At 45.8% G+C, this 23599-nt stretch overlaps 1 protein-coding gene and 1 pseudogene across 2 annotated transcripts in view; both read right to left on the reverse strand.

The window, feature by feature from the left end:
* The window catches only part of LOC308687567 (cytochrome P450 3A30-like), a 90863-nt gene that overhangs the window by 45473 nt on the left and 21791 nt on the right, over positions 1-23599 (reverse strand). The window lies entirely within an intron of this gene.
* On the reverse strand, positions 2344-21723 carry LOC308687569 (cytochrome P450 3A27-like; annotated as a pseudogene). Its single transcript, XR_014032234.1, has 12 exons — positions 21384-21723; positions 10627-10679; positions 10311-10410; positions 7502-7615; positions 7130-7218; positions 6765-6913; positions 6423-6553; positions 6270-6351; positions 5771-5931; positions 5469-5695; positions 4451-4613; positions 2344-4367 (listed from the first exon to the last, which is right to left on the reverse strand). The product of XR_014032234.1 is annotated as a cytochrome P450 3A27-like (transcript).

Genomic DNA, 23599 nt, shown 5'->3' on the forward strand with positions numbered 1-23599 from the left:
TCGCTTCCAAACACTTCTCACTTCTCGCTGAAGTCATAAATCCCAGAGGAAAGAAAAATCACATAATCTTCATGGAAACGTTACTTTTGAATGTTCTCTGAACATTCAGAAAAAAGATGTTACAGGAATGTCCAACTTTAATGTTTCAGAAAAAACAATCCATGAAAGATGTATAAATGTTTTTGTGCTAACGTTGTGAGAACATTATCAAAGACCAGATTACTTTGAATAAACGTTAAATTAATGTTACTGGAAGAACGTTTGAACCTTGCCCCCCACTCAGTCAGATGGTCGCCATGGATCATGCCTCCACGAGCACAGCTGTCAATCAGACCGTCACCATGGATCCTGTCTCCACGAGCGCAACTGTCAATCAGACCGTCGCCATGGATTCTGTCTCCACGAGCACAGCTGTCAATCAGACCGTCGCCATGGATCCTGTCTCCACGAGCACAGCTGTCAATCAGACCGTCGCCATGGATTCTGTCTCCACGAGCACAGCTGTCAATCAGACCGGCGCCATGGATCCTGTCTCCACAAGCACAGCTGTCAATCAGACCGTCGCCATGGATCATGCCTCCACGAGCACAGCTGTCAATCAGACCGTCACCATGGATCCTGTCTCCACGAGCACAGCTGTCAATCAGACCGTCGCCATGGATCATGCCTCCACGAGCACAGCTGTCAATCAGACCGTCGCCATGGATTCTGTCTCCACGAGCACAGCTGTCAATCAGACCGGCGCCATGGATCCTGTCTCCACAAGCACAGCTGTCAATCAGACCGTCACCATGGATCCTGTCTCCACGAGCACAACTGTCAATCAGACCGTCGCCATGGATCCTGTCTCCACGAGCACAGCTGTCAATCAGACCGTCGCCATGGATCATGCCTCCACGAGCACAGCTGTCAATCAGACCGTCGCCATGGATCCTGTCTCCACAAGCACAGCTGTCAATCAGACTGTTGCCATGGATCCTGTCTCCACAAGCACAGATGTCAATCAGACCGTCACCATGGATCCTGTCTCCACGAGCACAACTGTCAATCAGACCGTCGCCATGGATTCTGTCTCCACGAGCACAGCTGTCAATCAGACCGGCGCCATGGATCCTGTCTCCACAAGCACAGCTGTCAATCAGACCGTCGCCATGGATCATGCCTCCACGAGCACAGCTGTCAATCAGACCGTCACCATGGATCCTGTCTCCACGAGCACAACTGTCAATCAGACCGTCGCCATGGATCCTGTCTCCACGAGCACAGCTGTCAATCAGACCGTCGCCATGGATCATGCCTCCACGAGCACAGCTGTCAATCAGACCGTCGCCATGGATCCTGTCTCCACAAGCACAGCTGTCAATCAGACCGTCGCCATGGATCATTCCTCCTCAAGCACAGCTGTCAATCAGACTGTTGCCATGGAGACTGATGCTAAGGAGACGGATGCTGTGGAGGAAGCGTTGGTTCGTAAAGTTGACGGGAACTCAGAACAGCGTATGTCAGATGACAAAGGGGTGGGGCTTAATAAAGACTCCACCCGCTCTCAGATCAAGGGTGTGTGTTTGCTGCTGTTGCTACAGTCAGGTGCTGCAGCCCGTCGTGATCCTGGTCTCCTAGTCCAGCTGCAGTTGAAGCGCCATCCATCCAACATCAGCATGTGTTACAGCACAAGTCAGACAACTGGAGGAGGAGTGTTTTAACCCTTGTGCTGTGCAGAAAACCCTTTACCTACTGTGGCGTTCCAGGTAAAAAATAACCTGACTTTTTCAATCGCTTATAAATCTCTCATTATGCTAAATTATTAACATACTTTGGATTAAAACTTGATTTGTTTCAATTAGCACAGGCTTTGTATTTCTTTGATTGATCGTAGGTCTCATTGATCTGAACTGATGCACCTCAGTTTTTAAATGAAAAAAGTACAGTTGAACCTCAAAAACACTGAGGAGCTTGAGTTCAGATCAATGAGCCCTACGATCATTCAGGGACAAAAAGAAACACAAACCTGTGCTAACTCAAAGAAAACAAGTTGATAAAAATATGTAAGGACATTAGCTCTAAGGGGAAATATTAATAATAATCCATAATTACCAATTATGATTAATTATTAATATTTGGGTCAGTTAATCAGATTAACTTTGAGGTAAGCCAAAGTAATATTACAATCAATTAATCAGTTCCAAAGAACTCTTTGATTATTCATTTATTCTAAGGAAAATGTATTGTTCATGGTCGCTGAAAGATAATTATTCCTTATGTACAGCAATTAGCATGTAGCAAGATCAAAATCGTAAAAGGGACTTTGTATGCAAACAGAGGATCAGAAACCAAATTCATAATCGTGCACAAATTTTATTAACTAAATCACAAACATAACTAACACTAAACAAACATAAATACATTCATACATCCATACATACATGCATAGGTAAAGGGGTGAGTGGTGTGGAACAGGAAATAGAACTATGGAATAAGATCTCAGTATGAGAAGAAGAACCATCAGCTTATTTCATAGCAATCTCATCAAAGAATACTTGCATGGCAGTTGCAATCGTGGAAAATTCTTGGATTGGATTGGATTCGTTGATTGGGTCTATGGTCTTGAAGAAAAGCATGGTGGCTTCGAGCACATGGCTGTTGTGAGTCGAAGCCTGCTGTCCTGGCTTGAAGACCAGGAGTGGATCGTTGAGCCAGTGATGGTAAAGTTGCAGTTGTTTTCTAGATTGAAGAAAAGTCTGACTCCCTTTTTGGAGTATGAAAGCATGGCAGGCATTGCTCAGGCCTGTTTGGGCCCAGGGAGCTGGGCCCAAGTGGGGGGGAAGGGGTCCAGCCCCTCCCCCAGTAACAGCAGAAGCTGCCTTGTTGTCGGATGAGAAGCGTTGAGAAGAGAGAGCGGTCACTGTGGTCAGTCTCTAATAAAGCCTGAGAAATGGCCACCCCTCTCTGGGTTTGCTGTACCAATGAGAAGGGTGGACTGTCTGGCGGGAGTTTCTTCTGTCACCAGGATTTACAAGCCTTTGTCTTAAGCGTGCTCACTCGGACTGGCATGCTGGATTGGTGTTTAATGACACTACTAAGGAAGATTCTTAGTAATTCTAATGTGTTGCACAGCTATTGGCATATCATGTACACAATCATTTCGATCTTCAAAGCAACAATTTATCGAGACCAAACATGGTTACATAGACAGTTGGTCTTGTAATAACTACATAGTATCAAAGAGATCATAGTATCAACAGAATTATTAAAAGACAAAACACACAACAGTAAATCATTCTCAAAATGTTCTGGAATGCCTGTTCATTTCATGTCAGTCAGTTCATCAATAAATGAATGCAGGAGAGTTTGTTCTGATATCTGTGGCAGAGTTAGTTACTTGTTAGCATTCCTGAGAGTCATAAAACATCCTATCTGATCGCGGCCATGTCAACCAGGCCCCTTTCACCCCGCCTGGGGGTTGGGACCCTGCTCTCGGATGGAAGTTTTAAAGATTGGTGTGTGCATATGGCAAATAATTGTGTCTGATTTGTCTCAGTCGCTACAAATATGTAATCTAATATTTGGTGAAAATATTGCATAACGAGATATTTATAATAATTTTTTCATAGGCGGGTCATTTTTGACCTGAAACAACACAAGTGTAACAAGGTGGAACCCCCCCCCCCCCCCAGAAAAATTACTAATATTTTTCCAAAACATAAGTTGTTATACCCTGTTTTAACACATGAAGTAAGTTTTAGTCCAAATGTGATATCATTAACAAAAAATGTTTGGGGAAAATAGAATCCCCTCCAGGTCAAGATGACCGGAACACAACATTCAAACTTTACAGGCACAAACACTGTTACAGTTGGTGAGTTTGATTCATTTCTGTGAGTCTTTTCAAACTCTGTTTAAAGTGAATTGGTTCAGTGATTGTTTTTAATAGACAAGACACACACATCAGATACATTTATGCAGACTTTATTTCTTTGATAAACTCTCATTTCTATATAATTTCTTAACAGGTTAATCTCATTTCTGGCCTTTTCTCAATCATCAAAGTAAAACCCTTAAACACGAGTCTCAGGGAACAACAGAATTCGTCTGACATTCACTACTGAAGTAAAGTTGCTAAACCTCAGTTGCACTGAGAACCTCAGAGTTGAATCCTCCTCTTCACTGAAGACTAGAGACTACGTCTATTCTTTTATTTTAAAAGACCCATCAAACCTTCTCCTCGGACTGAAAGAGAAGTGTGCAGCGGACGAGCTGTGTTATGATTTGTTGTTGTTACAAACGTCTGAAGCTGTCCGAGGCTCGAGTTTGAGCTTGATGGGGTCTTTGGGAGCCAGTAGACCGCTTACGCCGAGCTCTAGAGGAACCTGTGAAGAGCAAGAGAAGGTCAGTGTGAGCGAACGAATGAACGAACGTCCTCCTGTTACCAGAGACCAACCCGTCTGCTCACCTGTGTCTCCGCACACACTGAGACGTCAAACCTCTGCAGGATCTCCACGATCGCCAGCTTCATGGTCACCTGAGCAAATCGCATCCCGATGCAGTTCCTGGGACCGAGGCCGAAGGGCATGTACATGTAGGGGTCAATGGTCTCCTTGTTTCCTTTAGTGAACCTGTTAATAAGGCAGGAAAGAGTCACGTTGGGTTGAAGTATTTATACAGACAATTACTCTAAAGAACCAATCTTGGGTTCCTAGTGCAACAGTGCCACTTACTTGTTCAGTGGCCTTGGTTCTGGAAGTATTTTTTCCATAGTGATTTTACAGATATTTTCTAGAGAGTTATAATCCATGAACCAAGCCAACCAGCTAACAGAGAATGTTCTCTCAAAGTTATGAACAAATGTTCTTCCAGTAACATTAATGGAACGTTCGTTCTAAGTTATCTGGTCTTTAATAACGTTCTCAAAATGTTAGTACAAAAACATTATTTATACATCATTCATGAAGCAGTCTGGCTGAAATATTTTAGTTGGATGTTTGTCTGACGTTTTTTTTAAATGTTGCTAAATTTTTAAGAACATTCAAAAGTTACATTCCTATAATGTTTGAAGAATGGAGCGTTCGCATAACCAATAAAAGTTTTTAACTCATTTTTTGCAAAACTGGACGTTAAAAGAATTCTCTAAGTGCAGTTTGATTGTTTCGATTCCCTGATTCATGGAGATTTATTTGGGTTTTATGGGTAATGCAGTTTCTCACCAGGATTCCTGCTGATAAAAACAATTCTTTGAAAAAAAAAGTTGAAATAATGTGGCATGACAGCATAATCAAAAGCAGAGAGCATAGATGAACAACCTTGTAGCTCACAATAAGGTCTGTCTTTAACGTTTTATAAGTTATCATTAAAAATCAATTCCCCTATGTGGAAAATGAATGGGATTTTCAATTCCAGACCCGACTGTTGTGCTCTATTGTGGCTGGTGGAGCTTGACTGTATGATGAGAAACAGGAGAAACCCGTCCTGACCTCTCTGGTTTGAAGCCCTCGGGGTCGCTCCAGTATTCCGGGTCTCTGTGGAGGGCGAAGGTCGGGATCATGACGACCGTATCTTTAGGGATGATGACGCCGTTGATTTCCACTGTTTTCTTGCAGACCCGTTCGAGTCGAGCTGCGACAGGGAACAGCCGGAGGGACTCGTTCAGCGCGGCGTCCAGATAGTCCATGTTCATGACGGCTTCGTAGTCCACCGGGGCCTTCAACACACAATCAATGGTTAAAGTCTCAAACTCATCACGCCGACCCCCACGAGTGTTTCAGTGGAGTACTACCTTATTTGGGAAGGTCTCGTCGATCTCCTCCTGCAGTTTCTTCATGGCCTCTGGGTTGGTTGCGAGATTGTAGAATAAGAACGACAGAGTGCTGCTGCTGGTCTCGTAACCGGCGAAGATGAAGGTCATGGCCTGCGATAAGATCTCGTGGTCACTCAGACCTGCACAGGACACGGTTTAAGGTATGTGTCTTCACATATGGAAGAAAGATCGGTAACACTTTACAATACGGGTGCACTAATCCACATTAATTCATGCTTAACTAATGCCCTGATAATCATGTGTTAATGTATGACTCATGAATAACTAAACCATTAATTAATGATTACTGCATCAGCAACTAATAAAGATTCTAAATGATTTAGTTCTTCATGAGTCATACATTAACATATGATTATCTGTGCATCAGTTAAGCATGAATTAATGATTATTAGTGCACCCGTATTGTAAAGTGTTACCGAAAGATCTATCTTATGGTTAACCATCTGAGATGCTTCACCTTTCTCTGTGTGTTCCTCGCCAGGCTGAGTTTTCCCTGCCGTCTGAGAATCGACCATCAGCTGCAGGAAGTCAACTCTCTTCTGCAGGAATTCAGAAGAGTGGTTTAAAACATCATGACTTTATAATTCTCCATGTTGAGTATTTGTTGTACCTTCTTGTGGTCGTTGGCCACTCTTTGAGACTTGATCTTCTGTAAGGCAGCGTAGAAGAAATCGGTCACAGATGTTGGGAAAAAGCCGAAATCCATTTTGTCCAGAAGGGTGGTGGTGAAAGGAAACTAAGCTACAGAAGAAATTGCAAAAGGTCTTAACAGTGAATGTTCTCAGAACGTTCTGGCAAGGTTCTCTCAAAGTAATGAACAAACGTTCTTCCAGTAACATTAATAGAATGTTCAGTCAAAATGATCTGTAGTTCTGTAAAAACTTTGTTCACAGAGTTTCCTATGTTAGCTTTTGAAGAGTGCTTATCTGACAGGCCTAGTTGAGTTCTTTACCGCTGATCAGGAACACAGGGTTCAGGAAGTCAAACTTCAGCATTTTCTTTATGTTGGTCACAAATGGATCTTTGGGGTTGTTGAGGGAGTCGATGTCCACACTGAACGCTGTGCTGGTCACCACATCCATACTGTACGCACCGAAGAACCTGAACACATGCAGGCAAGAGAAAGCCATTATTATTCTCATCTGACAAATATACAGCCTATATACTGTACTCTATATGTAGTGAATGTTTCCTCTGTGCGGGAGGTTATTTAAGGTGATTGGTGAGGAAATCGAACACCTTTGTTCTGTTGATATTATTGCGGTGAGATATTATTGATAATGAGAAGCATTTGTGATATTATGCAATATGTCTCACTCTTTAATATCCACGTTTTCTCCTCTTGTTGCTGATTTCCCCAGATTCTCAACTAGAATTTGAGAGTGTGTCTTCATGATGCCAAACATCTAGAGTGAGAAGCAGAAGTACATCATCATCATAACATCTTCATCACACACAGGTAATGTTTGATATTTAATTTGAAGAGAATCAAACACACACACATCCTCCTCAGCATGAATGATTCTTTAGTTCAGTTCAAATTAGTCATTCATCTCAAACTGAATTCTTGTTTGTTTTTATTGTAGCGCAATAGTACTGCCTTCACGTAACGCTTCAGGTAAGCGATGTAATAAATACTGCTGTAAAACTTGTTTTGCGTGAGAATGATCCAGATAAAGACTCACGGACCTCCTTTAACCTCCCGCTGGTGAAGGAGGGCGAGAGGACGCTGCGTATTCTCCTCCAGTCGTCGTCTTCAGCGATGGTCACGGCGTCGTACAGCGGCCCGTTCAGACGGAAGTTCTGCCAGATCAGAGGACAAATGTGGACGCAGTGAAGATAAAATGACAACACAAGCAAAATCTCTGGCCTGAAAACATTCAAATGATTAATAAAAATAATTCATAATTGTTGCCTAAAGTACCTTTATATTTTACAGAGATAAAAGATGGGAGGAAAAATGATATTTTAATGAATCTGCATTCTCTTGTAAATCTTTTGCGTTCTCTCACAAATCTTTTGAGTTTCCCGGGAAACTTTGCGTTCTCTTGCAAATCTTTTGTGTTCTCAGAGAAAGTTCGCGTTTGCAACGAGGTTAGATGTTATGGGAAGGAGGCGGGAACCGGCGAACATTTAAACAGATCTTAATACCAAAAATAAAACAAATACAAAACTAAAGTAAAAGACAGCAGCCTCTCACAGACGACTGCTGTAACATAATAAAACATAAACAACACAACATAAATTCAGGCCTGGCCTCTCTCGCTCTCCACTGTCGTCGCTCCTCCTTTATGCTTCCACTCCTCCATGAGAGATACGAGACCGGTGCGTCACGCAGGTGTTGCTCATCATTAATCACGCCACAGGACTCGCGCTGCTCTCTCACGGCCCTCGGCCTAGTCCTGCTCTCCACAGCGTTCTCTAACATCCATCCATCCATCCATCCATCTTCTACCGCTTATCCGGGGCCGGGTCGCGGGGGCAACAGTCTAAGCAGGGATGCCCAGACTTCCCTCTCCCTAGACACTTCCACCAGCTCTTCCGGGGGGACACCGAGGCGTACCCAGGCCAGCCGGGAGACATAGTCTCTCCAGCGTGTCCTAGGTCTTCCCCGGGGTCTCCTCCCGGTGGGACATGCCCGGAACACCTTCCCGGGAAGGCGTCCAGGAGGCATCCGGAAAAGATGCCCGAGCCACCTCAACTGACCCCTCTCGATGTGGAGGAGCAGCGGCTCTACTCTGAGCTCCTCCCGAGTGACCGAGCTTCTCACCCTATCTCTAAGGGATCGCCCAGCCACCCTGCGGAGAAAGCTCATTTCGGCCGCTTGTATCCGGGATCTTGTCCTTTCGGTCATGACCCACAGCTCATGACCATAGGTGAGAGTAGGAACGTAGATTGACTGGTAAATCGAGTGCTTCGCCTTGCGGCTCAGCTCCTTCTTCACCACGACAGACCGGTACAGGGACCGCATTACTGCAGAAGCTGCACCAATCCGCCTGTCAATCTCCCGTTCCATCCTTCCCTCACTCGTGAACAAGACCACAAGATACTTAAACTCCTCCACTTGAGGCAGGAGCTCTCCACCAACCTGAAGCGGGCAAACCACCCTTTTCCGACTGAGAACCATGGCCTCGGATTTGGAGGTGCTGATTTTCATCCCAGCCGCTTCACAGTCGGCTGCAAACCGTCCCATTGCATGCTGGAGGTCCTGGCTTGATGAGGCCAACATGACAACATCATCCGCAAAGAGCAGAGATGAAATCGTGTGTTCCCCAAACCTGACCCCCTCCGGCCCCTGGCTGCGCCTAGAAATTCTGTCCATAAAAATTATGAACAGAACCGGCGACAAAGGGCAGCCCTGCCGGAGTCCAACACGCACCGGGAACAAGTCTGACTTACTGCTGGCAATACGAACCAAGCTCCTGCTCCGGTCGTACAGGGACCGGATAGCCCTTAGCAAAGGGCCCCGGACCCCATACTCCCGGAGCACCCTTCACAGGCCGCCGCGAGGGACACAGTCAAATGCCTTCTCCAAATCCACAAAGCACATGTGGATTGGTTGGGCAAACTCCCATGAGCACTCCAGCACCCTGTAGAGGGTATAGAGCTGGTCCAGTGTTCCACGACCGGGACGAAAACCACACTGTTCCTCCTGAATCCGATGTTCAACTATCGGCCGGATTCTCCTCTCTAGTACCCTGGCATAGACTTTCCCAGGGAGGCTGAGAAGTGTGATCCCCCTATAGTTGGAGCACACCCTCCGATCCCCCTTCTTGAAAAGAGGGACCACCACCCCGGTCTGCCAGTCCAAAGGTACTGTCCCCGACCGCCACGCGATGTTGCAGAGGCGTGTCAGCCAAGACAGCCCCACAACATCCAGAGACTTGAGGTACTCAGGGCGGATCTCATCCACCCCCGGTGCCTTGCCACCGAGGAGTTTCTTGACTACCTCGGTGACTTCAGCTTGAGTGATGGACGAGTCCGCCTCCGAGCCCTCATCCTCTGCTTCCTCAATGGAAGACGTGACGGCGGGATTGAGGAGATCCTCGAAGTATTCCTTCCACCGTCCGGTGATATCCCCAGTCGAGGTCAACAGCTGCCCACCTCCACTGTAAACAGCGTTGGTAGGGCACTGCTTCCCCCTCCTGAGGCACCGGACGGTTTGCCAGAATCTCTTCGAGGCCGACCGATAGTGCAACTAACAAATCTTTTGAATTCTCAGAGAACCTTTGCATTCCCTCACAAATCTTTTGCGTTCCCAAAGAAACTTTGCATTCTCTCACAACATTTTTCTGTTCACTGAGAAACTTTGTGTTTGCTCGCAAATCTTTTGCCTTGTCCTGAGAAACTTTTTTTTTCCTCTCAAAAAAGCAATGAAATATAATTTTTCCTCCCATCTCTCTCTTTTATCATCATCATGTCCTTCAAGGGTTCTGTAGTATTACAACACTATTTCACTTCAGAATGATGATGATGGTGATGATGATGGTGATTTTACCCTTCTGTTGGTGAAGAGAGAGTAACATTCTTTAATCAGGATGGTTTTGATGATTGATTGATCCATGATGCACAGAACGGGCTGCCTCGCATCGTAGATACTGTGAGAAACACAAACAATTCAGAAAGAAGCACTACATTCAGAAGAATCATTCAGTTCATTATAACTGTACGATTGATTATCATGGTCTCGTTAAGACATGTTTGTCATTTCATCTTAAACTGAGTCATTTCTGTTTCAGATGTTCTGAAAAGATTCTTTCATATGATTCATTGAGATTGATCAGTGAAGTGTCATCCGTTAGTCTCATACTCACCCCCAGACTCGTCCATACTTCTTGAAACACTCAAGATCGAAATTATGAAACCCCTGAAAGCACAGCGACAGACGAGTTCACGTTCAGAAGAGTCATAAAAAAAACACTGAGAGAAGACTATAGTATTATCCGTGTGATTGACACAGACAGGGTTTGGGACCTGGTATTCCCAATTTCTTGAACTGACTGTGAGGCCAGTATCCATATCTGGAAGTCACATCAAAACCATTTAAATCACAATCCCAGCAGACAAAAATATGTTCTGAGAATGTTTTGCTGATGTTCTTATTACGTTCAAAAAAATCATTTTTTATCTTTTTTCTTGGTTATGTGAACATTAAGGGAACATTCCATTTTATCCTTCCACAAACATTATGGGAATATTACTTTTGAATGTTCTCTGAACGTTATGAAAAAAGTAGTTATTTAAAAAAAAAGTTAGATGAATATCCTAAAGAAAAAAAAAATTCATGATGAAATAATGTTTTTGTGCTAACGATTTGAGAACATAAATAGTTTGAGTCCAGATAACTTTGATTAATGATACTAGAAGAATGTTTGTTCATAACTTTAAGAGGATGTTCCCCGTTAGCTGGGATTTTAGACAGATCTTACGAAACATACTGCATTAGATTTTTAAAATGGTTAATGCGTCATATCCACGTTACCCTCGGTTTCTGCTCGTACTGCGTGGAGTCCTGGACAAACGCGGAAGTTAGCTTGTTAGCTAACAAACGTTAGCTTGTTTCGTGCAGTCGTTATGGAACACAATTATTCTTTACCGATTGCAGCTGGTTCTGTCGACAAAGCATGCTTAATATTATATTTTCCAAATGTAGCATTCGGTAATAGTTATGTTTATGTAAGGGAAGTATATATTGCTTTAGATCTGGGTTTAGTTTATTGACATTGTTTATCACGTCTGGTGTTTATGGCCATGTAAATAAATATAGCATGTTATACATAAAGATTAATCAGTATTTTGGCAAATGATGTGGGTATGTTCGAATGTACTTTTACAACAATTGTTTAGAACACGTAAAACTGTGCCGCGTTATCACAACAATGAATTCGACATACAGTAACATCTATGATAACCAATTTAGTATTAAACCTTACTTTTCTTGCGGTTAATTCATTGTAATGAGATAAAAGTGTGATGAGGTGTGAAGAGTCAGGAAGGAAGAAGACAGGGGTCGGCGTGACTGGGACTCGTACTTTATCAAAACTAGATGTACCGCATGGCGGTACAAAATATGACCGCCGCTCAGGCCTGCACTGGCTTTCCACAAAAATAAATGACGTGGAGCAATTTGGCTGTATTGCGTGTTTATGTATATACCTAAAAAAAGGATTAGTATGTGCACGTCTGTCTGTGTGTGTGTGTATGTGTTTGTGTATGTGTGTGTCTGTCTGTGTGTGTGTGTGTGTGTGTGTGTGTGTGTGTCTGTGCATGTATGTATGCGTGCGTACATGTGTGTGCGCGTGTGTGTGTCTGTGCATGTGGATTTGTATGTGTGTGTATGGGTGTGTGTCTGTGCGTGTGGATGTCAGTGTGTGTGCATGCTTGCGTTTGTTTGTATTCCTGCATGTGTGTGTGTGACAGTATCATCCTAAACCAGCAACCCTTCGCTCAACACCACCATCTACAGGCCGATGAGTGTACAGTCACTAAATGTGCACATAAATGAATTTATTTTATACCCCCCCATGGATGAAATTCTACGAAACTTAGCAGAGGATACCCCCAGAGGATGTCAAGTTAATCATACACATGAAATATGGTGCAGTTCTGAACATCTCCACTGAAGATAGGGGCGATTAAAGCAGAATAATATTGCATTTTCATGTTTTATGGGAGGGGCGCAAATCACAAATGAGTGATTATGGGCTAGGTTGATGTGGGCCCTTAAGAGCAACATACCATAAAAATTTCTTCATCCTCGGTGCCACGGTTCAGGTAGTTATTTAGGAAAAACTGCATTTTTTGGGTTTGGGGGGGCCCAGTGCGGGGGGGAGTGGCCCCCGGGGACCAAACGAAATTTTTCCGTAAAAGTCTAGTGGGGCTACATGCCCACCAAATTTCATGTTCCCCGGTGTTTCGGTGTCCCTGGTATCGTTGACGAAAAATTCAGTAGATGACAAAAAAAAAAAAAAAAACTTTGCCAATCCCTATATGACCGCTTTCGCTAGCTATGCTAGCGGCGGTCATAATAAAGCAAAACAAACAAAAGTCGCGCACAACGCGCATTCACCGTGGCAACCGCGACGGCACAAAACAGTTAAAAAATGAGAGCTCGGATCCACCGGTTTTCTTTCTCTGCGTCCAATTTTCTCTCTCAATTCGTCAGTCTCTCTCTCTCGTTCCAGCGCGCGGCTTAAAAGTGGTCTCTCCACGCGGATCACTGCAATAAGACACAGGTGTTCGTCATTTGCACTTGACCTACGACGCTCATCTCTTCTCTCTCCCATTACAGACCGCGCTGAACCACGCCCTCCTCGCCACAAAAAGCATGTCGTTATAAAAAAAAAGAACTTAGCCTCATCCATGAACATGATTTTTCGATTCCCGTCTGACTGATTTACATCCACGGTGGAGTTTAAAACGACAGTTCCCATCATTCCACGCTCCTTCACATCGTCATCAAGCTACGCCGTTGTTGTTGTTTGGAATGTAGCGCCCTCTAGAGGCAAAAAATTCCTCCATATTGTAGCTTTAAAGTCAAGTCACCTTTATTTATACAGCGCTTTTTACAAAACAGTGTGTGGCGAGGGGGGCGTGGTTTTGCGGAGTCTGTAGCGGGAGAGAGAGGACGGAGCAGAGCGGAGCGTAAGTAGGTCAAGTGTAGATGATGAACACCTGTGTCTGATTTCAGTAATTGGCGTGGAGAGACCAAGCGGCAACATTCTAATCTGAAAAATGAAGCCTACCCGGAAGTGCGAAAAACGTACTCGGTTACTAACGTAACCTCGGTTCTCTCTAGAAGAGGGAACGAGTACTGCGTTTTATCAAAACGCTACGGGAAAAGTCTCTTTTCACGAAACACTGAAGCAAAAAATTATCCTTTAATTTTCATATATGTAAAACGCGTTGCGGCAGCAGCAGACAGCTATGGCGAGACGGCTTGCTCGCTCATTGGCTGCTCTGCGGCAACTGCTTAAGCCTATCGAGCGAGGCCTGAGATGGCATCAGGCCAATGAGGGCGCTTCGCGCCCTCCTCGCCACTTCCCGCCGAAACGGGCGTGGCTTACCTCTATAAAAGGAGCTCGAGAAGGCTGACTCACTTGATTTTGATCGCCGAAGCGAACCAGAGTGAACCGTACGCACGGCAGAGAACGCAGTACTCGTTCCCTCTTCTAGAGAGAACCGAGGTTACGTTAGTAACCGAGTACGTTCTCTTACGAGAGTCCTCTCGTACTGCGTTTTATCAAAACGCTACGGGAACCCCTTGCAAAACGCCGTGCGTGCTGGGATAAAAAACACTGATCACCGGAAGCTATTTCAGGCATACAGTGCATAATCACCAGATTGACTCACACAGAGTCAGGGAATAAGGGTGGGAGCCTTAATTCCCTAAACTGTAGCGTCGTAGAATAGACATGTCCACAGACGCAAGTATAACATCACATAGACAGGGTAGGGAACCTGAACTAATGCGGAAAATGTGGGTCTTACACAGTTCTGCCCAAGATAGTCGGTAGCGCATAGCGCATGAGTTTCAGCGGTCTGACTAGACGGCTGAACGGATTACACCGACAAAAGCTTAGCCTGCAAGGCGGGAACCTCTAGGTTATAAAACCTGATAAATGTAGACGGCGAGGCCCAGCCTGCCGCCGTACATATATCCTGTAGGGAAATCCCGCTGGACCAAGCCCACGAAGAAGCAACGCTTCTCGTAGAGTGCGCTCTGACTCCCAACGGGCATGGAATGCCCTTGGCAGTATACGCCAGCGCTATGGCATCAACTATCCATCTGGATAGACTTTGTTTCGAAACAGCCATTCCTTTGGAACGTCCACTGAACGAGACAAAGAGCTGCTCTGTCTGTCTGAAGACAGCAGAGCGGGACATATAAGCTCTTAAAGCCCTAACAGGGCAAAGAAAACTCGAGTCCCCTTCCTCACTCGATGCCGGCAGGGCAGCCAGGGAAATGACCTGAGCCCGAAAAGGCGTGTTGAGGGATTTCGGCACATAGCCGTGCTTAGGTTTGAGTATGACTTTAGAGTCATTAGGACCAAACTCCAAGCACGCCGGGCTCACAGAGAGCGCGTGCAGGTCGCCTATGCGCTTCACTGAAGCGAGAGCCATCAAAAACACTGTTTTGAAAGACAAGTGTTTGAGGCTAATAGACTGGATAGGCTCGAAAGGGGCACCTTTCATGGCCGCCAGGACCGTAGAAAGGTCCCACAAAGGAACTGAAGGAGGTCTGGGCGGATTCAGTCTCCTAGCTCCCCTGAGGAAGCGGATGACTAAATCATTCCTTCCCAGCGACTGACCCAGCGTTGAACCAAAGAACGCTGAAATAGCCGCCACATACACTTTGAGCGTGGAAGGGGATCTGCCCTTATCCAACAGCTCTTGTAGGAAGGAGAAAACCTCCGTTACCTCACATTCGAGGGGTGAAATGCTCCGAGCTGTACACCAGCCGGAGAAAACCGACCACTTCGAAGCATAAAGCCGCCGTGTCGACGGCGCTCTAGCCTGAGTGATGGTATTCACGACTCCCTCTGTGAGACCAACGGGTATCCGTTGAGCACCCACACATGAAGGGACCACAGTTCTGGGTGTGGGTGCCAAATCGAGCCCCCGGCCTGCGAGAGGAGATCTCTCCTCAACGGCAGTGGCCATGGATCGATATCTGTCAACTGCATCAGAACTGGGAACCATATCTGGTTCTCCCAGAACGGAGCTACAAGCAGGACTGGGCATTTCGTTTCCCTGACCCGTTCCAGCACCTGTGGCAGGAGGGAGACGGGGGGAAAAACATATAACGGGCAGCGCGGCCACCTTCGGGACAGCGCGCTGTCGGTCTTTGAAAAGAACGCGGGGCAGTGCACGTTTTTGCGGGACGCGAAAAGGTCCACCTCCGCTCTGCCTAATCTCTCCCACAACAGCCGGACTGTTTGTGGGTGTAGAGACCCGGGGGAACATTGTTCCTGGACAGTCTGTCTGGGCCCACGTTCTGAAGCCCAGGTACATGCACTGCTCTCAGCGAGCGTAAGTTGTGCTGAGCCCATAATAGGAGGCGTTTCGCCAGCCTGTACAGGGATATGGACTTCAGACCGCCCTGGCGATTTATGTAGGACACCACAGCCATGTTGTCCGAATGGACTATGACGTGTTCGTCCTTGATGTGGGGACAAAAACGCGTCATCGCGTTGTGCACTGCCAGCATTTCTAGGCAGTTTATGTGTTGGAGCTTTTCTCGTTCCGACCACAGGCCGAAGAACGGTCTGCCCTCGAGCAGAGCTCCCCATCCCGAGGTGGATGCGTCTGTCGACACCATCCTCACTCTCGAGGAAGTCCCCAGGCTTACTCCTGATTGGTACCAGTCGTCCGCCGTCCAAGGCGCCAGGGCTGAAACACAGCTCTGATCGACCTTGAGGCATAATCGACCGGTCGCCCACGCTCTGCGCGGTACCCGCGTTTTCAACCAGAACTGCAGCGGGCGCATGCGGAGCAGGCCCAGCCGGAGAACTGACGATGCTGAAGCCATGAGACCCAGCATCTTTTGAAACTTCCTGAGCGGGGTGACAGCGCCGCGGCGGAAAGACCTCGCCGCGCGCTGAATGATCAACACGCGCTGTGGTGACAGCCGCGCTGTCATAGACTGTGAGTCCAGAACGACGCCCAGAAACAAAATCGTTTGACTGGGGTTCAATGAACTCTTTGTCCAGTTGACTGTGATACCAAGATTCTCGAGGTGATCGAGTAAAATGGTTCTGTGCTCCACGAGCTGTGATCGTGATTGAGCTAGGATCAACCAGTCGTCCAAATAGTTCAGCACTCGCATGCCTCTGAGTCTGAGAGGAGCGAGCGCTGCGTCCCTGCATTTCGTAAATGTACGAGGTGCTAGGGACAAGCCGAATGGCAGGACTGTATACTGGTATGTCTGACCCCCGAAGGCGAATCTCAAGTATCGCCTGTGGTGTGACGCTATCTGTATTTGAAAATACGCGTCCTTCAGATCTATCGACATGAACCAGTCTTCTCGGCGAACATGCGCGAGAATTTTGCTGGTTGTGAGCATTTTGAAACTGCGTTTCAATAATACTCTGTTCAGCCGTCTTAGATCCAGTATGGGTCTGATACCGCCGTCCTTTTTGGGGACTAGAAAGTATCTGCTGTATAGTCCCCCTTCGCTTAGAGCTGGGGGAACGCGCTCTATCGCCCCTTTGCTTATCAGTTTTGATATTTCGGCTCGAAGTAGGTGAGCTACTTCCAACGAAACCGTAGTTCCGACGCGCGCTGTGAAGCGGGGAGGGCGTCGACAAAACTGTAGCGAGAAGCCTCTCTTTATAATGCCTAGCACCCAGTCCGAAACCCCTGGAAGCGCTGCCCATGCTTCTGCATGGCTGGCTAAGGGCTGGATACGGAGCGCGCTCTGTTCGCCGTGCGACAGAGGCGCTTCGGGGGATAAAAACATAGGCGTTATGCCTGTGGCATTTGAGGCGGGGCGCGCGCTTAATACAGCGGGCGGAACGCTCGTCCTCGACCTTACTACAGTGCTTAGCTGAGTGAGGGAGGACTGAGAAAGTCTCATAGGACTCATGTGAGCGAGTAGATGTGGGCTGGGAGTGGGCACATTTACTGCTTTGGGCGCGGTGTCTGCCTGAGCAGAGCGCGCGCTCACAGGTCTCGTTTTTACAGAGAGCCTGTGATCTGTTAGACATAGTGTTCGTGGGCACTGGGAAGCGGGCACTCTCACTATGTTGGAAGCACAATCGACCTGAGTCGATTTTATGTGCGCGAGCCCTAAGTGTAGGGCTGTGCTTATGTGTAGTGATGGGCACTGAGGAGTGGGCATCGAGACTACATTTATAGCACCATCGGCCGTGGCCGGGCAGAATGCCTGCGCTCGACCCCGCTGCGGTGTTTAACCGAGCAAGGGAGGGCTGGGCGAGTCCCGTAGGACATATAATGACCGTTAGTAAGTGTGGGCGCGGGAGAGCGGGCACAATTACTGCAATGAGTGCACTGTCTGCCTGAGCAGTGTGAATGCACAGGTTTCGTCTTTACAGAAACCACAAGGCATGCAGAACATAGTATTTGTGGGCACTAGGCAGTGGGCACGTTCACTATGTTGTGTGCGTGATCGACCCGAGTCGAATATATGAGCGTGGGCCCTGTGTGAAGGGCTGTGCTAATGTGTAGGGATGGGCACAAGCAGTGGGCATCTTCTGTACACATATAGCATCATCGGCCGTGGCCGGGACTTCGCTCGTGGGCTGCAAAACAAACACTTCTGCAGTTGCCTCTCGGGGAACAAACAGAGTGATTTGCATTCGGCGGCATAAATATTTTCTGCCGGCAGACCCGGGATTCGAACTTGGATCCTCTGCGCGGGAGCCTAATAATCTACCACTGGACCACAGTGAAGATACATAGACAAAGTCAGCGCGAGTATTATCCACACTGGCGTTTGCTTGCAGGCATGTACCACGTGCTCGTGGGCTGCGAAAACAAACACTTCTGCAGTTGCCTCTCGGGGAACAAACAGAGTGATTTGCATTCGGCGGCAAAATATTTTCTGCCGGCAGACCCGGGATTCGAACTCGGGCCCCCCGCGCGAGAGTCTAATAATCTACCACTGGACCACAGTGAAGATACATAGACAAAGTCAGCGCGAGTATTATCCACACTGGCGTTTGCTTGCAGGCATGCGAGTAAGCACGACATGCAATACTAACATTTTCAGACGCCTGAAATATGCCAGAATGTGAGAAGAGTGGATATCGCCCGGTTTCAGCGGGGCTGAAAACACTCCATTCCCCTTTCGCCAGTGACGCACGGGAACCGTAGAAACGGCGTTCGGTTGCAGGCAAGCGGGTACTACGCGCTCGCTGGCTGCAAAATGCATCTCCGAAGTCGCCTTCAGGGGACTGACAGAGCGAAGCATTGGCGGCATAAAAATATATATGCCGCTAGACCGGGATTAGAACTCCGGTCTCCCATGCGGAAAACCTATAACTCCGCCACTGAGCCACAGGGGGATGTAGGCTTTGAATGTGAGAAGAGTGGATATCGCCCAGTTTCAGCGGGGCTGAAAACACTCCATTCTCCTTTCGCCAGTGACGCACGGGAACCGTAGAAACGGTGTTCGGTTGCAGGCAAGCGGGTACCACGCGCTCGCTGGCTGCAAAATGCATCTCTGCAGTCGCCTTCAGGGGACTGACAGAGTGAAGCATTGGCGGCAAAGGCGGCGTCAACATGTATTCTTCGGCGTTTGCTGGCAGGCAAGCGTGCTATAACAGACTCACTTGCTGCAATAATATTTCCAGTCGCCGAACAGGGAACTGAGAAATATGAGAGAAAAGAGGTGAGACCGACCAATGGTGGGACTGAGAACACTCTTTTCTCCTTCGCCGGTGAATGACGCGCGCGGAGGCAGGGTAGCTTTTCTTGTAACGTAAAGAAAAACTAATCCCGCCGTCCGCTTCCAGGAAGGGCAGCCTCGGAAGGATGCCTGGCGAGTCCTCAGAGTCACCGTAGGCAATTGGCTCGGAGTAAGGGCATTTCGCCGTCAGCGAGCGCGAGCGCTGCATGAGAAGGCGTCTTGAAAAAGACGCAGCTCTTTTAGGGGTGAGTGTTGCAGCGAACACACAGACACACACACACAGAAAACAGAGCAATATAGCAATAAAGGATATAGGCGTCGGAAAGCGCAGCAGGTACGGCTGTAGAAGGCGGCGTTGGCCAGCGGCTTCGAGGGCTCGTCCCGCTGAAGTGCTTGCTTCGAACGACGCTTGCTTCCGTGATCCAGCGATGCGTGCACTTCGCTGAAGAGATTAAAAATCAAGTGAGTCAGCCTTCTCGAGCTCCTTTTATAGAGGTAAGCCACCCCCGTTTCGGCGGGAAGTGGCGAGGAGGGCGCGAAGCGCCCTCATTGGCCTGATGCCATCTCAGGCCTCGCTCGATAGGCTTAAGCAGTTGCCGCAGAGCAGCCAATGAGCGAGCAAGCCGTCTCGCCATAGCTGTCTGCTGCTGCCGCAACGCGTTTTACATATATGAAAATTAAAGGATAATTTTTTGCTTCAGTGTTTCGTGAAAAGAGACTTTTCCCGTAGCGTTTTGATAAAACGCAGTACGAGAGGACTCTCGTAAGAGAACTGCAATACATCTAAAATCCGCTAGGGGAAGGTCCCAAAAGGGAGCAAATGTCCATAGCCCCCATGTTAAAATGTCCGTTTTCACAGCATAAATTCATGTTTTTACAGGTTGGTCCCATGGACTTTTATTGTATTTTTCTATAGGTTCCGAGTGCCTGACAACGGCGAGGGTAGTGAATTTTTTTCTAACTCGTTAGTTTAGATCGTATTTAGATATAAAATGTATGACAAATAAGGGCGTGGTTAACTTTGATTGACAGCTTGATTGACAGCTGAGCATAGGCTGCGCCGAGTGGAATTCCTGAAATTTGACGTCTCGGCTATGATCTGACATACATCATACCACCTCTTTATCCTTTCTGAACATTTGTTTTGAAATATCGTACATAAAATGGGTTACTCTGCTATAAACTGCACTAACCGACACTGCAGGAGGACTTCGCTCAAGTTTTTCCGGTAAGTGACAATCCACTACTATTTCACGTAACTAGTGAGCACTATTTAGCATCAATGTTTGTGGGCAGTGGCACTGCAACAGTTAGCATGTATTTTAACTTATACGTTTCATATACTAGTATTTAACCGAAGCTATAGTTTGTGAAATTAAACATTTCTCGTTGTTAGTGTGTTTTTTAGTTAGCTTAGACAGCCATTATTACAGCGGGATTCAGCATTCTACATAAAGCTACCACATAATAACACAAAAACAGCTCATGTTAGCCCGGACCAGAGCCATAGAGAAAATTCTCTCCATGGCTCTGGCCCGGACTCATCACACCGGCTCAGTCTCTCACAAAGTCCGCCCTTTTACCCATATATGGATTGGCCAGAAGGTGGGCGGGGTTTGGATTTCCCAAGATTTTCAAAGATGGCGCCGCCCATATCCCCCATAAACGGCCTCAAAACAGTTCTTCAGAAAGTCTATGTGTGACGTCACAGACGCTTTGTCCATATTTTTTACAGTCTATGCGAGAGACCGGATATAAGCCGGAGCGCTCCAGAGAGAGAGAGAGAGAGAGAGAGAGACGAGCTGGGACCTCGTGGTGTGCTGCTGGGAGCTGAAGAGAATCATCGAAAGAATTCTGAGTTATTGTGTTTTGTGGCTGTGCTTGGGCACGGTGAACGCGCTTTCTGCGCACCTTTTGTTTATTTTATAAAACGCGAATAAAGCGAGAGTCCCAGCTCAAAGCCGACTCCTGTCTTCTTCCTTCCTTGCCAATACCGAACTGAACCTCATTACACAGTGTTTCAAAGCAGCTTTACAGTGATAACAGGAAAATAATGCAACAAACTGTTTAACTGTTAGAATATCAGCTGATACAGTAACTGTAATAATGAGTATATGAGTCTAAATGACTCATTTTTATTGAGATTTTAGAACTGAAGATTTGAAAGATTTTAGACAAGTAGAGTCTTGAATCACTCACATAACCAGAAGCGCCACAAACAGCATGAGCAGAGCCCATGTTTCAGCGGAGAAGAACAGACCGTAGCTCATGGTTCCTGATCCCGAGACGCTCAGACTAGAAACACACGGCGAGGAGCCGGAGCTTTATTCTGATCTCGGATTACACAATAACCAATGCAGAACACACAAACAGGAAGAACCTCTGCACACACTTACAAACACACTGCTCACCTCTGACCAGACTATTCATCAAACTACTACAATAATCACATGTTCTGCTCCAGTTACACACACTTGTGTTTGTTTTCTGTTTCTCCTAATGTTTAGTCTCTTTGCCTCGGATATCACAGGCTCTGTTTGTTGAACGCTTCTCAGAGATGAAGTCATAAATTCCAGAGGAAATCACATGATCTCCTTGAATAATGGTTTGCTCTGGGCGGCACTGAGATCGAATGGAGAGCAAATGCCTCTCATGATTAACATCATGCACAGAGATTATTAAAAACACAATCACACTGTAAAAATTACTTGTTGGTTTGACTTAAAGTAGCCTAACCTCGTTGCCTTAAAATTTAGTCATTTAAACTAACAATTTGAGTTGATACAATGAAAGAGATTAGTTTATTCAACAAACTCAAACTATGAAGTCTTCTGAACAACGTTTGTGAACCTAAGCTGATTTGGCAAAAGTTTGTGAAAAGTTGTGATAAATCATGCAAATATATATTTTTTCAGTGTAGTGACCGACAGCACTCAGTCAATGCACTGGTTTGAACTGCTGATAAGAGTGAATGACAGAAACAGAGAAACATCATGTAGTTGATTGAGACATTTATGGCCTTAAAGGCATTTGAGGTTTTTGATGTCACTTTGTAAATAAATACATAAATAAATAAATATACAAAGAAATGCAAAAAACAAATAATAATAATAAATTAATGAGTATTTATACTTTTATTTCCGTGAAAGTATTTTTTTCCACATTTATTATTTTTTTCATTTATTTATGTATTTATTTATTTCCACTTTTATTTATTCTCACATTTATTTATTTTCTACATTTATTTATTTCTACATTTCTTCTGCTGTATGCTAATGAGGGGGCGTGTTTTACCTCAGACATAGCAATCAAGCTCAGAGTGGCAGTGCTGAAGCTTTTGAGGCCACAGTGACACCTTGTGGTGTGATCAAACGAAACGCAAGAGGTTTGTGGACATGCCTGTACAGGTCATGCAGGGAATTAATGACTTAGAGATGGGGAATGTGGCCAAAATCTTATATCACGGTTTATGTCCTTTAATATCACCCTAACTGTATGTATATAGGTTTACCATACATAGGCCTACTACTCTTTATTCTGGACATGGACGTAAAACATCAGCCGGTCGGGATTTCTAAAATGTCTCGGCACACATGAACAGAAGCTATTATCAGAAGAAATTATCAGCTGAGATATTAAAACACATTTCATGTAAATCAGGATAAGGCTGATAAGAGCTTGTGTTTATTGTCGATGAGACAATCATTTTGATCAGTTCTCATTTCCTAATTTTGCATGCGCAACATGTGATAATTTAAATGCTTAAAAATATAAGGCATATTCCAAAGATGCTGCTCTTAGATACTGATTAATCACACAATTTAGGTTAAATCATCAATTGGAATTATCCGGGATTAAATCACACAAAAGTTGCATCATGTTCAAGCAGCAAGTGAGACACACATATCATGCCATGCACTGTAGAGACGTACACAGAAGCTAACTGCATTTTTAACGTATCTTCCGAAAACAATGTTGACATCAACAATAGAAACAAACTTTTCCATAAAGAGGTGATATTTCCACGATAAATTGATTTCCAAGGTCATTTTTTAAAACCTTATTAAATATATGTGTAACGGAGTTTAAATAATGTTGTTAAATTCATTCATAAATTGGGAAAACTCAACATTAACCAGGTTTCCATCCAAGTGTTTTTTTGCGAAAAAAGGTTTAGCGCATCAAAATGTTTACCGATATAGCTGATGGAAATGGCAATTATCGATATTTTTTTGCAAATGTCGACACAATCCTTTTCCGTTTAACTTTAGCGCATACAATCTATGTCGATACTTTAAATGACGCGAAAAACTAGTTTGGAAACACTTTTTGTCGAAAAAAGGGCTTTAACGCAAATAAATGTGGTGTCACATGATTTTCATCACGTGCGCACTAGTGGCGCCAGGATTTTGATT

The sequence above is a fragment of the Scardinius erythrophthalmus genome (genome assembly GCF_964197995.2).
Source record: "Scardinius erythrophthalmus genome assembly, chromosome: 3".
Classification (NCBI taxonomy): domain Eukaryota; kingdom Metazoa; phylum Chordata; class Actinopteri; order Cypriniformes; family Leuciscidae; genus Scardinius; species Scardinius erythrophthalmus.